This window comes from Pristiophorus japonicus, chromosome 8 (genome assembly GCF_044704955.1).
Source record: "Pristiophorus japonicus isolate sPriJap1 chromosome 8, sPriJap1.hap1, whole genome shotgun sequence".
In the NCBI taxonomy this organism is placed as follows: Eukaryota; Metazoa; Chordata; class Chondrichthyes; family Pristiophoridae; genus Pristiophorus; species Pristiophorus japonicus.
In genome coordinates this window covers 179,484,648-179,507,624 of record NC_091984.1, presented here as the reverse complement: position 1 = coordinate 179,507,624, position 22,977 = coordinate 179,484,648, and the positions used below count along the sequence as shown (strand labels likewise).

Sequence of the window (22,977 nt, the reverse complement as noted above, 5' to 3'; positions counted from 1 at the left end):
AGGGAAGGTGGCTCAACCGTGGCTAACAAGGAAAATTAAGGATAGTATTAGATCCAAAGAAGAAGCAAATAAATTGGCCAGGAAAAGTAGTAAACCTGAGGACTGGGAGAAATTTAGAATTCAGCAGAGGGCAAAGGGTTTAATTAGGATTGGGAAAATAGAGTATGAGAGGAAGCTTGCCGGAAACATAAAAACTGACTGCAAAAGCTTCTATAGATAGGTGAAGAGAAACAAATTGGCGAAAACAAACGTAGGTCCCTTGCAGTCGAACTCAGGTGAATTAATAATGGGGAACAAAGAAATGGCAGACCAATTGAACAAATACTTTGGTTCTGTCTTTACGAAAGAAGACTCAAATGACCTTCCGGATGTACTAGGGGACCGAGGGTCTAGTGATAAGGAGGAACTGAAGGATATCCTTATTAGGTGGGAAATTGTGTTGGGGAAATTGATGGGATTGAAGGCCGATACATCACCAGGGCCTGATTGTCTGCATCCCAGAGTACTTAAGGAGGTGGCCCTAGAAATAGTGGATGCATTCGTAATCATTTTCCAACAGTCTATCGACTGTGGATCAGTTCCTATGGACTGGAGGGTAGCTAATGTAACACCACTTTTTAAAAAAGGAGGGAGAGAGAAAACCGGTAATTATTGACCGGTTAACCTGACATCAGTAGTGGGAAAAATGTTGGAATCTATTATTAAGGATGAAATAGCAGCGCATTTGGAAAATGGTGACAGGATCGGTCCAAGTCAGCATGGATTTATGAAAGGGAAATCATGCCTGACCAATCTTCTGGAATTTTTTGACGATGTAACTAGTAGAGTGGACAAGGGAGAACCAGTGGATGTGATGTATTTGGACTTTCAAAAGGCCTTTGACAAGGTGCCACATAAGAGATTGGTGTACAAGATCAAGGCACATGCTACTGGGGGTAATGTACTGCCGTGGATAGAGAATTGGTTGGCAGGCAGGAAGCAGAGAGTCGGGATAAACGGGTCCTTTACGGAATGGGAGGCAGTAACTAGTGGAGTACCACAGGGCTCAGTGCTGGGACCCCAACTCTTCACTATAAACATTAATGATTTTGATGAAGGAATTGAATGTAATATCTCCAAGTTTGCAGATGACACTAAACTGGGTGGCGGTGTGAGCTGTGAGGAGGATGCTAAGAGGCTGCAGGGTGATTTGGACAGATGAGGAGAGTGGGCAAATGCATGGCAAATGCAGTATAATGTGGATAAATGTGAGGTTATCCACTTTGGTGCCAAAAACATAAAGGCAGAATATTATCTGAATGGCGGCAGATTAGGAAAAGGGGAGGTGCAACGAGACCTGGGTGTCATGGTTCATCAGTCATTGAAAGTTGCATGCAGGTACAGCAGGCGGTGAAGCAGACAAATGGCATGTTGGCCTTCATAGCTAGGGGATTTTAGTATAGGAGCAGGGAGGTCTTACTGCAATTGTACATGGCCTTGGTGAGATCTCACCTGGAATATTGTGTTCAGTTTTGGTCTCCTAATCTGGGGAAGGACGTTCTTGCTATTGAGGGAGTGCAGCAAAGGTTCACCAGACTGATTCCAGGGATGGCTGGACTGACATATGAGGAGAGACTGGATCAACTGTGCCGTTATACATTGGAGTTTAGAAGGATGAGAGGGGATCTCAAAGAAACGTATAAGATTCTGAAGGGACGGAACCAGTGAGATGCGGGAAGAATGTTCCCGATGTTGGGGAAGTCCAGAACCAGGGGGCACAGTCTTAGTATAAGGGGTAGGCCATTTAGGACTGAGATGAGGGGAAACTTCTTCGCTCAGAGAATTTTTAACCTGTGGAATTCCCTACCGCAGAGAGTCGTTGATGCCAGTTAATTGGATATATTCAAGAGGGAGTTAGATGTGGCCCTTACGGCTAAAAGGATCAAGGGGTATGAAGAGAAAGCGGGAAAGGAGTACTGAGGTGAATGATCAGCCATGATCATGTTGAATGGTGGTGCAGGCTCGAAGGGCCGAATGGCCTACTCCTGTACCTATTTTCTATGTTTCTATGTTTCTATGCTGCTCGGTATGTTCTTGTGGTCAGTTGCCCATTATTTTCATTTTCCCAACTTTTTTTCTATAACCCTCTGCTCCAATGGACACCTAGACTCTTTCCTGCGCCCTGTCACTGTGGTCAGAATTCCTTCCTGAGAAGAACCGGGCTTCCCCACTGTTGGGAATGGAAGCCAAATCCGAATATGATCTTATTCTCACGGTCGATCCGGTCACGAGTACTTCCAGCGAAGAATAACGATCAGAAGCGGTAAAATCGCCGTTTTTCCTTTGTTGTTGTGCGACTATGGTGGATTATTGCAGTACATGGAATGTCCTACCGGGACCTGCGCTACTAGCTGAGTCCATAAATGTTTTTAAAATAGAAATGGATAAATATTTAAGAAAAATGAAAAGTGGAATGAACGAAATGGATAGCACTTTCAGAGAGTCGGCTTAGGAGCGAGGGGCTTCTTGGCCTCATGGACTGCACAATTTTGACACTTTCTCATTCGATGAATATAACGCAGGTTCTTCGCATTGTTTTATAGAGTGATCTATAGTCCCGCTCTCGTGAATTGTTCATAAGAGGACAACAACATGAAGTGATCATCTTGATGTGAAACCGCCTCTACTTCCCCTGAAAAAAATGCTTTATGCGTTATCTATTCTCGGAGTGAGCTTGAGTGAGCGTTGTGCAGAGTTCTCTTCCACTTGTGAGAGGCGTGAGTTTGGGGCCCAAAGAGGCGAGAGCCCAGGGGCAGCACGGGCCAGTCCACACAGTGACATTTCCGCGCACTAGGTCCGTGCAGCAGAGCTGGTCTCCAGTCGTCTTGGTTAATCCTTGCCATTGGACCAAGACCTAGCTCTGTCAAGTCCGTGTGGTGGCTGGTGTGCAACGGCCACCACACGTTAAAAAGCTCCGTGCACAGGCATCATCCACCCTTCAAGATGTAGTTCGGGATCTGGAATAGTAGGTCCTTCATTGAAACACCTGCGAACTCAACCCTTTTTGGCATGGAAGCAAGTCATCCTCGTTTCGAGGGACTGCGTATGATGGTGTTGATCTCTTCCACTTTTCTCCAAACTCAATGGAAGCATTAAGCTCTGATCTCCACAGTAGCTATAGGATTGCACCAGCTGCAAATAATAAGTGCGATACATGTAGTTTTTTATATTTATTCATTCACGGGATGTGGGCATGGTCAGCAAGGCCAGCCTTCATTGTCCATCCCTAATTGCTCTGGAGAAGGTGGTGTTGAGCCCCCTTATTGAGCCACTGCAGTTCATGTGGTTAAGGTACTCCTACAGAGCTCTGAGCTAGGGAGTTCCAGGATTATGACCAGCGATGGTGAAAGAATGGCAATATATTTCCAAGTCAGGATGAGGTCTGACTTGGCGGGAATCTTGGACGTATTGGTATTCCCATGCGTCTGATGCCCTTATCCTTCCAGGTGGTAGAGGTCGTGGGTTTAGGAAGTGCTGCCGAAGGAGCCTTGGCGAGTTGCTGTAGTGCATCGTGTACACACTGCAGCCACGATGCACTGGTGATGGAGGGAATAAATGTTTAAGGTGGTCGATAGAGTACGGATCAAGTAGGTTGCTTTTTCCTGGATTGTGTCGAGATTCTTGAGTGTTGTTGGAGCTGCACTCGTCCAGGCAAGTGGAGAGTATTCCATCGCACTCCTGACTTGTGTCTTGTAGGTGCGGGAAAGTTGCTGTGGAGTCAGGAGATGAGTCTCACGCCAAAGATTACCGAGTCTCTGACCTGCTCTTGTAGCCACATTATTTACACTGCCTTTGGACATTGCCCTGAGGAACTCATGCAACTGAGACGATTGGCCTCCAACAATCACCGCCACCTTTCTTTGTGTTAGGTATGAATCCAATCAGTGAGGAATTTCCCCCCTGATCTCCATTGACTTCAGTTTTGCTAGCGCTCCTTGCTGCCATACTCGATCAAATGCTGCCTTGCTGTCAAGGGCAGTCACTTTCACCTCAACTCTGGAATTCAGCTCTTTTGTCCTTGTTTGGACCAAGGCTGGAATTAGGTCTGGTGCCGAGTGGTCCAGGAAGAACCCAAACTGGGCATCGCTAAGGCAGTTAATGGTGAGCAAATGCCACTTGATTGCATTCTGGATGACCGCTTCCATCACTTTTCTGATGATTGAGAGTAGACTGATATTCTGGTAATTGGCCGGATTGGATTTGTCCTTCTTGTGGACAGGTTATATCTGCACAATTTACCAGTTTCTCAGGTAGATGCTAGTTTTGTAGCTGTCCTGTAACAGCTGGCTAGAGGTGCGGCTGGTTCTGGAGCACATGTCTTCAGCATTACAGCCGGGAAGCGGCCAGGCCAATAGCATTTGCTGCATTCATTGGGCTCAACCGTTTCCTGATATTACGTGGAATGGATCCTACTGGCTAAAGACTGGTATGGACTTCAAAAGGAGGTCGGGATGGATCAGACACTAGGTCCTTCTTGTTGAAGATTTTTTCAAGGCTTAGTCCTTGTCTTTTGCCCTCACATGCTGGGCTCTGCCATCATTGAGGAGGGTATGTTCTTGGAGACTGCTCCTTCCATTAGTTGTTTCATTCCCTACCACCAATCATGACTTGATGTGGCATGGCTGCAGAGCTTTGATCTGATCCATTGGCTGTTGGATCACTTAGCTCTGCTACAGCGTCCTGCTTCCGATTTTGCATGCTTTTAGTCCTGTGACATAGCTTGACCACGTTAGCACCTCTTTTTTCCATATGCCTGGTGCGGCTCCTGGCATGCTCATCTACTCTGCTCATTGAACCAGGTTTGGTCCCCTGGCTTGATTTTATTGGTAGATTGAAGGATATGCCAGGCCATGAGGTTACAAATCGAAGTGTAACAGAATTCTGCTGTTGTTGATGACCCACGGCGCCCCATGGATGGCCAGTTATGAGCTCCTCGATATATTCTGAATCTATCTCATTTAGCATGGTGGTAGTGCCACACAACACAATGGAGGGTGTTCTCAGTGTGAAAACAGAACGTCAATCAAATGATTGTGCGGTGTTCACTCCTACCAATACTGTCATGGACAGATGCTTTTGTGACAGGAAGATTGGTGTGGACGAGTTCAACTAGGTTTATCCCTCGTGTTGGTTGTCTCACCACCTGCCGCAAGCCTAGATTGCTAGCTATGCCAGGATTCGGCCAGCTCGTCCAGTAGTGGCGCTTCTGATGGACATTGAAGTCCCCCACCCAGAGTACATTCTGTGTGCTTGCTACCCTCAATGCTTCTTCCAAGGGGTATTCAACATGGAGGAGTACTGATACATCAACTGAGGGAGGGTGGTAGGTGGTAATTAGAAGGAGGTTTCCTTCCCCATGTTTGACCTAATGTCATGAGACTTTATGATGTCCAGAATCAATGTTCAGGACTCCCAGGGCCACTCCCTCTCGACTGCTTATACTGTGCCGCCACCTCAGGTGGGCCTGTCCTGCTAGTGGCGATGGAGGAGACTGGGACTTTGGCTGAAAGGTATGATTCTATGAGTATGACTTTGTCAGGCTGTTGCTCGATTAGTCTGTGGGACAGCTCTTCCTGTTTTGACACAAATCTGGGATATTAATAAGGAGTACTTTTCAGGGTCGATTGGGCTGGGTGCCCCTTTGTCATGTTCTAATGCGATGCCTAGGTCGATGCGAGGTGTTCGATCTAGTTTTACTATTAGGCTCCCTTTTGTTAAAGTGATTTGATGCAACTGAGCCATGCCATTTCAAGGGGAAAAAAGAGTCAACCACATTGCTGTGGGGCTGGACTCAAATGTAGGCCAGACCGAGTAATGATGGCAGATTTCCTGCCCTAAAGGACGTTAGTGAACCAGTTGAGTATTTATGAAAATCCAATAACTTCATGGTCACAATTACTGATACTAGCTTTTTATTCCAGATTGTTTAATTAACTGAATTCAAATTCACAAGTTGCATAATATGCAGTTCTATTTTCTTCAGTAGAACTGAATATCATACAAATCGTATAACAGGAGCACTGTGTCATTCTATTTTGATTGTTATTTGATTCTTGTATGCCACATGCTACTCGGCCAGTAGGTGACAATGTTGCACCACATATATCTCATACTCAGTGTACTGTGAAAGACATTTCTAATCAGTACAGAGAAAGCAACTTAGCGGTTATAAACGTCACGCCGTTATCAGAATAATAACAAATTCAACAAGGCTACCTGTCTCCAAACTAGCCATAATTCTTTACATAAACACTTTGCTGCTTTCTCAATTGCCTTTAAATGACACCTACGGTTGATTGGCTTGGCCTACAGAATCCTAACAAATTAATATAAACCATGTGTTACGCTCCATCTCACAGAATACATTTATAACAGACGGATATTAGTACTGACTTCTAAAGTATTTTTCATAATTTCATAATGCTCTAAGCCATCTGCCGAATCACACCCAATGTAACCCCGCGGTTTCTACATTTCCTCCTTTCCTGTAGCCCTCTATGCTAACCATTCCACAATACACTTTAACATACTAATCTGTTAACCTATTATATTATACACAATCCTAAACTCTCCAGGCCATGTTTTTCACTTGCATAGCGGGGATTAACTCTTCGCCAAGACAGTTACGACAAACAATGTGTGCTTAAAGCAGGAAATATAGGAAGCTATTTGCTAGAGTAGTTTTACAGAATATTTTCATCAATTATTGTCCAATGGACATGTGAATGTTCAATTATTGCTCCTGCTTCAGTGGAGATGATGCAGAATAGCCGAAAATCGGAAGATTTCGGCCCATGTGTTCAAGGATCAGCAGTGTGTACTCCCGTTGCGGTGATTAACTATTTACATCTTGCTCTCTTCTGTACTCTTCAACTCGATATTGAAAAGGTTACTGCTTTCAATCCTTCAAGGACAGATACAGAAAATTGTGCTGTGAAATATTACTTGAAGATATTTAAAGTATTTTAAGAAGGGCTGAAAATAGAACTTAGGAAAATAAAATGGGCAACACTACTGGCAAAAAACATGTCGAGGAGCAATTTAAAATCGCGTTCAAGAGAGTGCAGGAAAATAGATTCTGCTAAAAGGAAAGAACAAACTAAACATTAATGAGGCTCCATGGATGAATAAAGTCAGAAGGGAACAATTGAGGGTAAGGAAAGAGGCATACATTAAGTACATAGCGAGCAAGGGGATGCAAGATAAGGGAAAATATGAAAAGATTAACGTAGATGTAAAAAAACAATTAGGAAGGCAAAGAGGAACTATGAAATTAAATGATAAAGGAACACAAAACCAAACAGTAAAATATTTTACAGGCACATCAACAAAAAAAGTAAGGTTGGGTTGGGAATAGTGCCATTCAGCGATAGACAGGATAATATCACAGGTAACGATAGAGAGATGGTCGAAATATTAAATAATTATTTTGCTTCAGTATTTACCAGGGAGATAGAACAGGTGGACATGATGAGATTAGTAAAGAGATAAGTACATTTAAAATAAAAGAGGGGATCTATTAAATAAACTAATCAAACTCAAAGAGGATTAAACCTTTGGTCCGAATGGATTGCATCCATGCACTTTAACATCATCTAGTGTGGAGATAGCAGAGGCCTTACTACACATATTTAATAATTTGATAGAAAAATGTGTAGTGCCAGAGGACTGGCTTATAGCTGATGTAATACCTATATTTAAGAAGGGGAATAGAACATGTCCAGGGAATAATAGATCAGTCAGCTTAACATAGGTGGTAGGAAAAAATGGAATCCCTACTAAAGGAAAAATCGAAGAACATCAGGAAACTAAACATATAATAATCGTCAGCATGGATTTCAAAAGGGAAGGTCTTTCTTGACCAAACTCATTGAAAGTTTTAAAGAAGTAACAGAGAGAGTAGACAATGATAACGCAGTAGATGTAATGTATCTAGATTTTCAAAAGGCTTTCGATAAGGTACCCCATAATAGGCTGATGAACAATGTCAGAGAATGCGGAGATGGGAACAAGTAGCAGAATGGATAGCCAGCTGGCTTCAAGGCAGAAAGCAGAGAGTAGGCGTAAAAGGCAGCAATTTATAATGGCAGAAGGTGGGTAGTGGTGTTCCACATGGATCAGTGTTGGGAACATTGCTTTTCACAATTTATAATAACGATTTAGACTTTGGAATCAAAAACACAATTTCTAAATTTGTGGATGACACCAGATTTTTTGGGGTGGGTGGGGGGTGGGTGGGGGGAGTGGTGGGGAGCCAATACTGAGGAGTATTACTACATTTTCTAATTACTAAATTTGCAGAATGGGCATATCATTGGCAAATGAAGTTAAGCACATATAAATAAGAGGTAGTACATTTTGGTAGAAAGAATAGGGAGGTCACTTATTGGAGCTTGAGAGTCTAGCTGGGGTAGAGGAACAAAAGGTGCTAGGAATACAAATACACACATTGCTGAAAGTTGTGACACAGGTTAGCAAGGCTGTTGGATATAGCAAACCAAGCACTAGGGTTTATTTGTAGAGGTATAGAATTGAAAAGTAGGCTAGTTATAATAAACCTTGGTTCGATCACACTTAGAGTTATGGTCGCCATATTATGAAAATAATATACAAGCACTGGAAACGGTTCAGAGAAGATTTACAAGGATAACAGAAATGCGAGGGTATATATTTCAGGAAAGGATGAACAGGCTTGGTCTCTTTTCTCTTGAACAAAAGGAAGGGTGAGGGGTGACCTCATAGAGGTCTTTAACATTATGAAAGATTTTGAAGGAGTGGATACGGAGTGAATTTTTGCACTTCTGGGGAAGAGCATAACTAGATGCCTTCAATATAACATAGTCACCAAGAAATCAAATCGGGAATTCAGAAGGAAATTCTTTACCCAAAGAGTGGTGAGAATGTGGAACTCGCTATCACAGGGAGTGATTGAGGTGAATAGTATAGATGCATGTAAAGGGAGGCTGGACAAGCATACGAGGGAAAAGGGAATACAGGGTTATGCAGATAGATTTCGACGAGGAAATACGGGAGGAGGCTCAAGTGGATCATAAAGGCCGGCATGGACTGGTTGAGCCGAATGGCTTGTTTCTGTGCCGTATATCCTGTGTAATACTACGTAAATAAATATCTTTTGGATTGCTTTTTAAATAGTTAACTGTTCCGTTCAAGAAGGAATCAAAGGAATTTCCTGCAAAGGGTTAACAATGACATCGGGCACCCACACCGCACAAAGCAATGTTTTTATATCTATCACAAGTCGAAACAAAGTCTTATTTTTGCTTCATTCACCCTTACACTTTCCATACAACGACATTTTGAACCTCACTTTCTCATGTGAGCACAAATAGATCTCTCAGAACCATCGATAATAAGCCTTTCAAAAAGCTCCGTTAAATTATCCCTGTTTCTCGTCACAGTGCTTAACTCTCCAAATAATCTATCTATCTATCTATCTATCTATCTATCTATCTATCTGTCTGTCTGTCTGTCTGTCTGTCTGTCTGTCTGTCTGTCTATCTATCTATCTATCTGTCTGTCTATCTCTATTTCTGAGATATTGAATCCTTCACTGACTGCGGTCTTTTTTCTTCATTACAAACTTGAATTGTCGAAACCCCAAGCCTACAGTAACTTAATCGCGCCTCCCAGTTTTGCCGCACCATTTAGCTGCAGAATTCTATCATTCTCGTGTTCTATTCTATGGCTTTGACTCTTTATTTCCATTTGTTTTAATTGGCCGGAATTGTGCAAATATCAATCGGCACAGGACCTATGATCCAGGAGCCCGATGTGACGTTGACGCAGATTTGTATCGCTAATTAATACTAAGTGACGTGGCGAGGTTTGAAACTTCTTAAAGAGATATAGTAAGAGCCCAGAACAAAATTCGTCTCAGAAGCCATTTTTCTTCTCACCGTCACCAAAACCTTCACCATGACTAAATACCTTCGGGTTGTCGCCGCATTGATGCTCTTTTTCTACAGTAATACAGGAGTTAACCTATAATATCACTGCTTCTTATATTGCCCTGATTATTTTGTTTTGGTTGTGGTAAACGGATCTGATTATTCAGAATTCCACAGAGTTGCGATTCATAAAGTACTTGTTATTTCACCAGGTTCAAACGCGGATCTTGTCCTGACTCAACCGCCGTCCATCTCAATATCCCCGGGGAGAACCGTCACGATCACCTGTATCCTATCCGGAGGCAACATCGGCGGCTACTGCACGAGCTGGTACTGGCAGAAACCGGCAGTGTCCCTGTGTTTGTTTGGTATCAAAGTTATACCAGAGGTTAGAGAATTCCAGGTCGATTTACCGGGTGTGTGGACTCATCGGCTAACAAGGTGCATTTAACTATCACCAACGTGCTGTCCGAGGACGCCGCCAATTTTTACTGTGGTGTGTAGAGTGGTGCAAGGTTCATTTTCGGGAGAGGAACAAGCTGAAGCTGAGCAGTAATTAAATTATTCTCAGTTTGCAACTTGGGATTTGTTAACTACTAGTTTTCAATGTTGTTTTTTTTTGGCCGTAGTTCACGGGATCAACAATATCCGTGTCGGATTCTCCTTAAAGCGAATGCAAAAGTCACTTTTTTTAAATTCGACTTCCAAAGCGCTCATCAAATTGTCCCCAAACATTTGCAATATTGAGGATAAAAGAAATCCCTTAGATTGAGTTAGTGTAAGTTAAGATTATTTATACAGAAGTTGTGAATCAGCGTCCAGTGACATTTAAGAGATAGTCAGGCATAAAGGACGCCCGACTTTAGGAAGGGTGTCAAAGCCTTCGAGAGGGTACAGGGGCAATTGATAAAGATGTTACTACTGCTGCGAAGTATTAGTTGTGAGAGGAGACGGGAGAAGGTCTTTTCACCTGAAACTTATGATGTGATCTGCTGGAAATGGTCAGAATTTTTGATCCATTTTGTTCCAGCGAATTAAAATAAAACTATTGGCACTGCTCGGTCAGTCGGTAACCAGAGGGGACAAAGTTAACCTCATAATTTGAAAGACGAAGGGAGGGGTTAGGACAATTTCCTTATCCAAGGGATTTTGAAAGCTTTAAGAGTGGAGCGAGAAGAATCCATGCCAGTGTTTAAACGGAAATAGAAAAAAATTGAAAAAGGACACAGATATCTAGGAAATAGTTTAAAAAATGCTCTTTCAAAGAACTGGGGTGGGCTCGATGTGCCTGCTTCTGAGCTCCACATAGTCTTTCAGCCTGGTTTACGCCGCCCCCTATAACCATACTGGAATTAATTGTTGATAAAATGCTAAAAACACAAATTCAAAAATTTCACATCATACCTTTTTAATTCCCATTAAAGTACTTCCGCGGTTAATATCCATTCTCGGATTGACACTGTAGGAGGATAGTGTGTCGACTTGTTGTAATTCTATTCCACTCGTTTCCGAATACAGGAAACATCGTTCAGTACAACATTTTCAGACCTACATCACACATGACATAGCAATCATACGAATACAAAAGCAAAATACTGCGGATGCTGCAGCCTGAAATAAAAACAGAAAACGCTGGAAATCTCAGCGGGTCAGGCAGCATATGTGGAGAGAAAAACAGAGTTAACGTTTCAGTTCGATAACCGGTCGAAGATCTTCGATCTGAAACGTTAACTCTGTTTTGCTCTCAACTGATGCTGCCTGCCCCACTGAGATTTCCAGCACATTTTGTTTTTATTATAGCGATCATACCTTACTGATCAGTTCAGCGAGTAATAGTCATTAACACTGATCGATTTTCTGCATGCAGTAAGAAATATCAAAGATTCGCAGAATGCTTAATTTTCACGAGCACACTACCTTCCAAGCCGAGCAATATTGAGTGAAATTCGCAGATTATGATTTCAAATTTTTGTAGCTGTTTTGAATTCACTCCATTGCGGTTTGCTGCTGGTTCTGTGGTTCGTGTCAGCGAGAGTAGTAATATTGCGGAACATGCACATACTCTATCGCTATTTTGATTTGGTTATTCGGCTACATCACGATGGGATGAGATATGAAACAGCAAAAATCTATCATTATATTATAGATTTTTCCATTATAAATTTAAATTTGGATTAAAACTACATCCCAAACTAACGTAAAGAGAATTCACACTCAAATTCTTGGTGGTTAGATAATAATCTGATCTGACAGTAAAACCTGCTTAATAATTCCACCTGACTCCAGACATTTCAGTACCAGAAAATGCGGCTATACGTGTTGCGATGTTTATTACTGTATGCAGAAAATAGATCAGTGTTAAAGATTATTTATAGCTGACTGAACACAACAGTGTATTGCTATAGTTATCGGGGATGAATGTGAAATGCAGGACTGAGAATGTTGTATTGAACGGGGTTCTCTGAGTTTGGAGACGAGTGGAAGAGAATAATCGCACGTCGCCACACTATCCTCCTGCAGTCTGAGAATGGTTATTACCTCGCGAAAGTGTTGTAATGGGAATTAAAACGGCATTGTGTGGAACTTTTGAATTTCAGTACCAGAAAATGCGGCTGTACTCCGGGTATTCTAGGGCGATTATACCAAGTGAGATAATAGGGGTAGGTGGTTCTTGTGAAGACTCGCATTTTCAGCCTTCATATTATATTGTAAAGGAAGCAAGGCGAAGTTGTAGACTCCAGGCGGACGTCTCAGAACGGCAACAAATTGCTAAACGGATGCATGCCAACCTGGTATTGGTGACACGCAACGCTGTAGCCGACATGGTACCTCTGTATCGCATTAATCTGGAGCAGTCCCGCCTCTGATACCTAATTTTATGATTGAAAAAAGTATTAATATTTCATTCCTTTCTTCGGTGCTTTTCATTATATAAACCATTTTACCGAAAGGTTGATATTGGCTACTGATGATTGCAACACATGTTCGGTACGAAATGTCATTTAAAAAGATAAAATATCGTGACCAACTGGCTTCAACATTCTTGCTCTGGGTTATATTTCATAGTCATGGCAATTTTCTATTTATATAAGAAAAGAAAGGCCGAACTTGCACTGATATAGCATCTTTCACCACTTCACGGTGTCCCAACCCGCTTTACAGTCAAAGAAGTACTTTCGAAGTGTAGTCACTGTTGTCATGTAGGAAACACTGCAGCCAATTTGCGCACAACCAGAACCCAGAAACAGCAATGTGTTAATTATGAGGCAATCTGCTTAGCTGAGGTTGGATGATGGATAATTATTGGGCAGGAAAGTTTTACATTAGTACTTTCATATTGAGGTTATTGCTAGGATATTATTATAAGAAACTAATATAATTGGTTATAATAGCAGAGGTTATTTGTAGGAAACTGTTTGTCTTTAGTGAAAAGATAAATTTTGTCCCGGGATCTGTCTCCAAATAGCGTATATTTCATTTTCCGACAAGCGTGGGACCTTTGTAGAAACGGCAGGCGAGTAGAGCTTGTACAGTGATTGTCTATAAGCCCAAATATTAGTCCAATCATCATAGGTAGTCCCTCCGAATCGAGGAAGACTTGCTTCCACTCTTAAAGTGAGTCCTTTGGTGGCTGAACAATCCAATACGAGAGCCACAGACCCTGTCACAGGTGGGACAGACATTCGTCGTGGGAAGGGGAGTGGGGTGAGTGGGACTGATTTGTCGCACGCTCCTTCCGCTGCCTGCGCCTGACCTCTTCACGCTCGCCGCGTTGAGATTTGAAGAGCTCAGTGCCCTCCCGGATGCACTTTCTCCACCTAGGGCAGTCTTCAGCCAGGGACTCCCAGGTATCAGTGGTGATATCGCACTTTACCATTGAGGCTTTGAGGGTGTCCTTGCAATGTTTTCTCTGCCCACCTTTGGCACATGAAGGAACTCCGCATAGAGCAATTGCTTAGGGAGCCTTGTGTCTGACATGCGAACTATGTGGCCTGCCCAGCGAAGCTGATCGAGTGTGGCCAGTGCTTCAATGCTGGAGATGTGAGCCTGGGTGAGGATACTGATGTTGGTGCGCCTGTCCTACCACGGGATTTGCAGGATCTTATGGAGACATCATTGATGATATATCTCCAGCGACTTGAGGTGTCTTCTGTATATCGTCCAAGCCTCTGATCCATACAGGAGGGCGGGTATTATGACAGCCCTGAAGATCATGAGCTTGGTGGTAGATTTGAGGGCTTGCTCTTTTCCTCAGACTGCCAAAGGCTGCACTGGCGCACTGGAGGCGATGTTGAATCTCCGCATCAATGTCTGCCTTTGTTGATAAAAGGCTCCCGAGGTATGAGAAATGGTGCTCGTTGTCGAGGGCTGTGCCGTGAATCTTGACGACTGGGGGACAGTGCTGTGTGGTGAGTACAGGCTGATAGAGGACCTTTGTCTTCCGGATGTTAAGCGTAAGACCCATGCTTTTATATGCCTCAGTGAATACAGGAACTATATACTGGAGTTCAGCCTCAGAATGTGTGCAGATGCAGGTGTCTTCCCTGTACTGCAGCTCAACGGCAGAGGTTGGGGTGATCTTGGACCTGGTCTGGAGTTGGCGTAGTAAAACAGCTGCCCACTGGTTCTGAAGTTTAGTTCCACTCTAGCGGGGAGCTTGTTGGCGGTGAGGTGGAGCATGGCAGCGAGGAAGATTGAGAACAGGTTTGAAGCGATGATGAAACCCTGTATGACCCCGGTCCGGATGTGGATTGGGTCTGTAATGGAACCCCTGGTAATGATCACGGCCCGCATGTCGTCGTGGAGCAGGCGAAGGATGTTGACAAACTTTTGGGGCCATCCAAAACGGAGGAGGACGCTCCATAAGCCCTCATGGTTGACAGTGTCAATGGCCTGTGTAAGATCAAAAAAGGCCATATATAAGGGCAGGCGCTGCTCCCTGCATTTTTCCTGCAGCTGTCGTGCTGCAAAGATCATGTCCATTTTGCCCCGTATGGGTGAAATGTGCACTGTGATTCCGGGAGGAGCGTCTCAGCCACAGGGAGAAAACGGTTGAGGAGAGGTCTAGCGACAACTTTTGCAGTGGCTGATAGCAGGGAGTTTCCCCTGTAGTTGCCGCAGTCTGGCTTGTCCCCCTTTGAAAGATGGTCACGATCACTGCATCTCTGGGATCTCCCAGTATGCTCTCCTCCCTCCAAATGAGAGAGATGAGGTCATGTATCCGCGCCAACAGCACCTCTCCGCCGTACTTTAGCGCCTCAGCAGGGATTCCATCGCTCCTGTAGCCTTGTCATTCTTGAGCTGTTTTATGGCTTTGCCTACTTCGTGCAGCATTGGGGTTTCACTGAGAAGGTGGCAGGTCACATTCTGCAGGATGATGTTGATAACACTCGAGTCAAAGGCTGAGTTTCGATTGAGGAGATCTTCAAAGTTCTCCTTCCAGCAGGCCCTGACAGCCTTGGTGTCCTTGATGAGTGTTTCCCCATTCTTGACCAGGAGTGGGGTGGGGCCTTGGGAGTTTGCACCATAGGTGGCCTTGACTGTGATGAAGAATTCTCACATATCATGGCCGTTGGCCGTTGTTGTATCTCCTGTGCTTTCTGCATCCACCATTTGTTCTTTAGGTCCTGCGATTTTTGTTGGACCTCATCCTTGAGCCATCTGTAATGTTGCTTTGTAGCTTCCGAGTTGGGTTGTTGCTTGAGGCTCAGAAATGCTCTGCGCTTATGATCTATTAGTTCTTGGATCTCCTGATAATTTTCATCAAACCAGTCCTGGAATTTTCTGGTTGAGTAACCAAGTTTCTCTTCACAGACACTGGTTATGGAGACCTGGAGGGCAGACCAAGCGCTGTGGGCATTCAGCATCTCTGGGTCATCAAGGCACTCCAGATTAGGGGCCCGAGAGTCGGGAGGAGCTAGAACAGCGGGAGCGGGAGTTCCCGGCCCAGATAAAGGGGACTGAGTGTCAAGAAGAGTCACAGCAGCGGCAGCGGGAGTTCCAGGCCCAGATAATGGGGCCCGAGTATCGGGAGGAGCCACAGCAGCGGGAGCGGGAGTTCCAGGCCCAGATAAAGGGGCCCGAGATTTTGGAGGAGCCAGCTGGTACAGGGACAAAAAGTTTAAAAAATCAAAATCGAAGTATGATGCCACAGCCAAGCGGGTAAGTGATTGGCTGGTGGATTGGTGAGTATTTTATTTTTCTTTTTCTTTTTCTTTTCAGTAGGAAACCTTTGGCATTGCAGTAGGAACTGCAAGTAAATATATCTGATCTTTTTTATCGAAGGCGAGTTAGATAATTAAATTGGATGTTTGCTGAGTAGTGGCAGGGTGTGTTGTGCTAAGGTTTAGAGTTTAGTTCTACTCGATAGTTGTGAGTGTGACGAGAGGGATGGCAGGGCAGCTGAGTCCCGTGAATTGCGCATCCTGTGGCATGTGGGAAGTCCCGGATGCTTCGCGCAGCCGGGGCGACCATGTGTGCAGGAGGTGTCTCCGCTGTACCAACTCGAGCTCCGTGTTTTGGAGCTTGAGCGACAGCTGGTGTCACTGCGGTGCATCAGTGAGACTGAGAGCAATATGAATAGCATGTTTCTAGAGGCGGTCACTCCACAGTTTAAGAGTGTGCTGACATATCGGGATTGCGTAACCGCAGGACAGAAGAGGAGGCAGGTAGGCCCGTACTACCCTGAGTCCATCTCACTCTCCAACCGGTACTCTGTTCTGAGTATTGGTGGGGGCGATAGTAGCTCTAGGGAGTGCAGTCAGAGCCAATTCCATAGCACCACGGGTGGCTCAGCTGCACAGCGGGGGACGGGGGAGGGGCGGAGGAAAACGAATGGAAGAGCTATAATGGTAAGGGATTCGTTAGTCAGCGGGGCAGACAGGCGTTTCTGCGGCCGCAGACGTGACTCCATGAAGGTATGTTGCCTCCCTGGTGCCAGGGTCAAGGATGTCACTGAGCGGCTGCAGGGCATTCTGGGGGGAGAGGGTGAACAGCCAGCGGTCGTGGTCCACATCGGTACCAATGACATAGGTAGGAAGAGGGATGAGTTCCTGCAGGCAGAGTTTAGGGAGCTAGGAGAGAGATTAAAAAGCAGGACTTTAAAGGTAATAATTTCCGGATTATTCCCACTGTCAAGAGCTAGTGAGTACAGAAATAGGAGGACAGAGCAGATAAATACGTGGCTGGAGAGAAGATGCAGGTGGGAGGGCTTTAGTTTACTGAGGCATTGGGACCGCTTCTGTACAAGCTGGACGGGTTGCACCGCAACAGAGCAGGGACCAATATCGTCGCTGGGGGGGGGGGGGGGGAGGGTGTTGCTAGTGCTGTTGGGGAGGGTTTAAGCTAGCATGACAGGGGGATGGGAACCTGAAAATAGATTCAGTAGGCAGAGGAGTGAAGCTGGAATTAGAAAGCAAAAATAAAGAAAGTGAGTTTGAAGGAGAGAGGAAACAAGCAGGAAAAAAGTGTAAAAAAACAAACTTCGTCTCAATGCACGTAGCAATTGTAACACAATATCTGAGTTGATGGCACAAATTGAGACAAATGGGTATGATCTGATAGCCATTACAGAGACGTGCTTGAAAGGTGACCAGGACTGGGAAGTAAATATTCAGGGGTACTTGACAATCCGGAAGGACAGACAGAAAGGAAAAGGAGGTGGGGAAGCTCTATTGATAAAGGATGGAATCACTGCAACAGTAAGAAATGATATTGGCTCAAATGATAAAGGTGTTGAAACAGTTTGGTTGGAGATAAGGAATAATAAGGGAAAAAAGTCATTGGATGGCATAGTCTATAGGCCCCTGAACAGTAGCAACTTTGTTGTTCGGAGCATAAACCAGGAAATATTGGGGGCTTGTAAAAAAGGAACAGCAATAATCATGGATAATTTTAACCTCCATATTTATTGGACAAATCAAGTTGGCCAGGGTAGCCTTGACCTTGAGCCTTTCATAGAATGCATAAGGGATGGGTTCCTTGAGTAGTATGTAACGGAACCAACCAGGAGGCAGGCTATCTTATATCTGGTCCTGTGTAATGAGACAGGATTAATAAAAAATCTTCGAGTAAAGGATCCATTCGGAATGAGTGATCATAGCTTGATTGAATTTCAAATTCAGATGGAGGGTGAGAAAGTTGAATCTCAAACCAGCGTACTAAGATTAAAGGAGACTATGAAGGTATGAGGGCAGAGTTGGGTAAAGAGGACTGGGAAAATAGATTCAAGTGTCAGATGGTTGATAAACAGTGGTGTACATTTAAGGAGATATTTCACAACTCTTAAGAAAAAAACATACTCCAGTGAGGAGGAAAGGGTGTAAGAGAAAAGATAGCCATCCGTGGCTAACTAAAGAAATAAAGCACGGTATCCAACTAAAAACAAGGGCATACAAAGTGGCCAAAACTAGCGAGAGGACAAAAGACAAGGAAGCTTTTAAAAGCCAGCAAAGAACGACTAAAATAATGATTAAGAAAGGGAAGATAGAATATGAAAGTAAACTAGCACACAATATAAAAACAGATAGCAAGAGTTTCTATAGGTATATAAAAAGAAAAAGAATGGCTAAAGTAAATGTTGGTCCCTTAGAGGACGAGACCGGGGAATTCGTAATGGGGAACATGGAGATTCCAGAAACTCTGAAGACATATTTTGTATGAGTCTTTACGGTAGAGGACAGTAACAAAATTCCAACGGTGGATAGTCAAGGGGCTATAGCGGGTAGGAAATTAACAGAACCACAATCACTAAGGAGGTGGTATTCAGTAAGATAATGGGACTAAAGGCAGATAAATCCCCTGGACCTAATGTTTTGCATCCTAGGATCTTAAGCGAAGTAGCGGCAGGGATTGTGGATGCATTGGTTGTAATTTACCAAAATTCCCTCGATTCTGGGGATGTCCCAGCACATTGGAAAACTGCAAATGTAACGCCCCTATTTAAAAAAAGCAGGCAGACAAAAAGCAGGAAACTATAGACCAGTTAGCCTAACATCTGTGGTTGGGAACTTGTTGGAGTCCATTATTAAAGAAGCAGAAGCAAGACATTTGGATAAGCAAAATTCGGTCAGGTAGAGTCGGCATGGATTTATGAAGGGGAAGTCATGTTTGACAAATTTGCTGAAGTTCTTTGAGGATGTAACGAACAGGATGGATAAAGTGGAACCAGTGGATGTTGTGTATTTGGACTTCCAGAAGGCATTTGACAAGATGCCAGATAAAAGGTTACTGCACAAGATAAAAGTTCACGGGGTTGGGGGTAATATATTAGCATGGATAGAGGATTGGCTAACTACAGAGAAAAGAGAGTCTGGATAAATGGTTCATTCTCTGGTTGGCAACCAGTAACTAGTGGGGTGCAGCAGGGATCATTGCCGACGTTTGCTGACGATACAAAGATGGGAGGAAAAGCAATGTGTGAAGAGGACACACAAAATCTGCAGAAGGACATAGCCAGGCTAAGTGAGTGGGCAAAAATTTGGCAGACGGAATATGATGTTGGAAATTGTGAGCTCATGTACTTTGGCAGAAAAAATCAAAGAGCAAGTTATTAGGGTAAATGGAGAACGATTGCAAAGTTCTGCAGTACAGCGGGACCTGGGGGTACTTGTGCATGAAACGCAAAAGGATAGTGCACAGGTACAGCAAGTGATCAGGAAGGCCAATTGTATCTTGTCTTTATTGCAAAGGGGATGGAGTATAAAAGCAGGGAAGTCTTGCTACAGCTATACAAGGTTTTGGTGAGGCCACACCTGGAATACTGTGTGCAGTTTTGGTTTCCATATTTACGAAAGAATATACTTGCTCTGGATGCAGTTCAGAGAAGCTTCACTAGGTTGATTCCGAGGATGAGGGGGTTGACTTATGAGGAAAGGTTGAGTAGGTTGGGCCTCTGCACATTAGAGTTCAGAAGAATGAGAGGCGATCTTATCGAAACTTATAAGATTATGTGAGGGCTTGACAAGGTGGATGCAGAGAGGATGTTTCCACTGATGGGGGAGACTAGAACTAGAGGTCATGATCTTAGAATAAGAGGCCGCCTATTTAAAACAGAGATGAGGAAAAATTTCTTCTCTCAGAGGGTTGTAAATCTGTGAAATTCGCTGCCTCAAAGAGCTGTGGAAGCTGGGACGTTGAATAAATTTAAGACAGAAATAGACAATTTCTTAAACGATAAGGGGATAAAGGGTTATGGGGAGCGGGCGGGGAAGTGGAGCTGAGTCCTTGATCAAATCAGCCATGATGGTATTGAACGGTGGAGCAGGCTCTAGGGGCGATATGACCTACTTCTGTTTCTATTTCTTATGTTCTTATTAGCTGTGAGGCGCTGGCTGTATAGGGGTCTCTTAGCTGGGTCTTTAAGTGCCCTGGCATTAACTTTTTTGCGGCACTGCTTCTGCTGTCCCCTCTGCTTTGGGGCTATGTTGATATAGATGATGGATCGGATTAGGCGATGGTCTGTCCAGCAATCATCAACTCCTGTCATGGCATGGGTAATGTGCACAACCTTGCGATCCCTGGCTCGGCCGATGGCATAGTCGAGCAGGTGTCAGTGTGTGGAGCGAGTGTGTTGTCACGATATTTGAACCTCTGGCTGAACAGGGTGCTTGTGATGAGGAGTTTGTGTTCTAGACATTTTGTCAGGAGTGGGGTTCCACTGGAGTTGGCTTTCCCTACTCCCTCTCTGCCAATCACACCTCCCCAGAGGGATGTGTCTTTGCCGAACCTGGCATTAAAGTCACCTAGGAGGATCAATTTGTCGCCCGTGGGGATGCGGGACAGGAATGTCTCGAGGTTGGAATAAAAACCCTCTTTAGCCTCATCTGTTGCATCGAGTGTTGTGGCGTATGCACGGATGACTGTGGCATATTGATTCCGGAATAGGGTAACGTGAATCGTCATGAGGCGGTTTGTTAACCCCACAGGGGAGAGTTTGAGGCGGTCGAGTAGTCCATTTTTGACGGCGAAGCCGACTCCATGAAGGTGGCGTTCTTCCTCTGGTTTTCCATTCCAGAAAAAGGTGTAACCTCCATCCTGTTCCTTGAGCTGGCCTTCTCCTGCCCGCTGGGTCTCGCTTAGGGTGGTGATGTTAAAATGTCTAACTTCCCGGGCAATTATGGCAGTGCGGCGTTCCAGCCTGTTGCTGTTGGAATTGTCCATGAGTGTCCTGACGTTCCAGGTCCAGAACTTCATATTAGCAAAGTGGAAGATGCCTGTGCATGAGTTCTTTTAACGTGGAGTGGCTGCTGCACACCCGCAAGCACACGGGCTTACCTGAGCAAGGTCGAGATCCAGTGGCAAGGGTGTCCAAGACGACTGGATACCAGGCACTGCTGTATAAGCCTAACTGCCTACAGCAAGATGTTGGCCACAAGCTCGGCGCCGAGTAGCGCCATTGATGGTAGATGGCCCGAGGCTTGGCTGGGGGGCAGGCATTGGGAAGGTCAGCTGCCCGCTGGGGTTTTGAGGGATGTTTTGGAAAGTTTCTTCCATCAATTCGGGAAATTTTTAATGAACTTTGATAACTTCTTGTCTATAAATTTTAATCAACTCTTAATCTATTTATTAAACCTTCAAACAACCTGTGTAACTTTAAAAAAATGTGTAAATACTTTTAAACTCTTAAACTTTTAAAACAACTTGGAAATTTGTTAACCTTAATCCAATACAGTCTTTACCACTTCCGTCAATATTAGTACAAAACTGCAGACAGAATCAAAGAAGCATGATTAGCAGTACATTGATTAGAATCGAATGTTTTGAGCTGAATATTACTGTAGCTTTGCAGTCAGCAATGGTTGGAATATTTACCCCAAATTCGGGTCTTTTGCTTTTTACTTTCTCGTTAAATCCGCTGCGCATGTGGCGCAATATCTGGGACAGGTTGAGTCCGAACAGTACCTTTTAAAGTAATAATGGGTCCCAGTTTCATTTTTATATTTTATTTTTCTGACATGCAACTTTCCCAAACGTGGCAATATTCCTAACAAAAAGCTAAACTTCAGTGGGGAAAGGAAATAGGAGAAAATCGAAACAAATATTAATATCCAATTAGCCTGGATTGTATTTGCATAAAATGATTTTTATCAGTCCCTTTCCCTGTAGCTAAAATATGAAATTATTCTCAAGTTGTATAATTTGTAGAATTGCGGGCGTCTGTCATTGTGGAATTGACTGTGCTGAGGTTCCGTTGTGTGAAATTCCGCATACATTTATACAGTAACGCCGAATTGTAAAATAATTGATGAAATAACACATTGTTTCAGACTTTTTATGTCCATGAATAATGGATCCTCTTTCATTTGTTTTTACTTTTGCAGATCCGTGGGGCCGCTCGGTTTCCCCCTTCCGCCTTCATTGGATCAAATCGCGGCAAAGGACGGCGACCCTGGTGTGTTTGGTGAATGAATTTAACCCGATGTTGGGGAAGTCCAGAACCAAGGGTCACAGTCTCAGGATAAGGGGTAAGCCATTTAGGACCGAGATGAGGAGAAACCTCTTCAATTAGAGAGTTGTGAGCATGTGGAATTCTCTATCACAGAAAATTGTTGAGGCCAGTTCGTTAGTTATATTCAAAAGGGAGTTAAATGTGCCCTGACGGCTAAAGGGATCAAGGGGTATGGAGAGAAAGCAGGAATGGGGTACTGAAGTGCATGATCAGCCATGATCATATTGAATAGTGGTGCAGGCTCTAAGGGCCGAATGGCCAACTCCTGCAACTATTTTCTATGTATCTATGTTTCTATATTAATCCGGGCGCTGTGGAGATTGAGTGGACTGTAGACGGCAGCGTGAGAGGGAATGGTGTTGAGACCAGTCGGATCCAGCAGCAGTTATCTGACTCTGCCAGCCTCAGAGTGGAACTCGCACGAGCTTTACTCCTGTGTCGTCAAACACGAGACTCAAGCAAACCCGTTTCAAACAAGCATCGCCAGATCCAGCTCTACCTGATTCAAGAAGTTTATGTTTTGATTTGTTGTGTCATTAGTAACGTTTATTTCAAACAAATCCCGTATTCGGACATTGCATG

General features: G+C 44.1%; 1 pseudogene; it reads left to right on the top strand.

The window, feature by feature from the left end:
- The first annotated feature begins 9,975 nt into the window (after nt 1-9,975).
- LOC139269229 (immunoglobulin lambda-1 light chain-like) lies at nt 9,976-22,898 on the top strand (annotated as a pseudogene).
- The last annotated feature ends 79 nt before the right edge of the window (nt 22,899-22,977 follow it).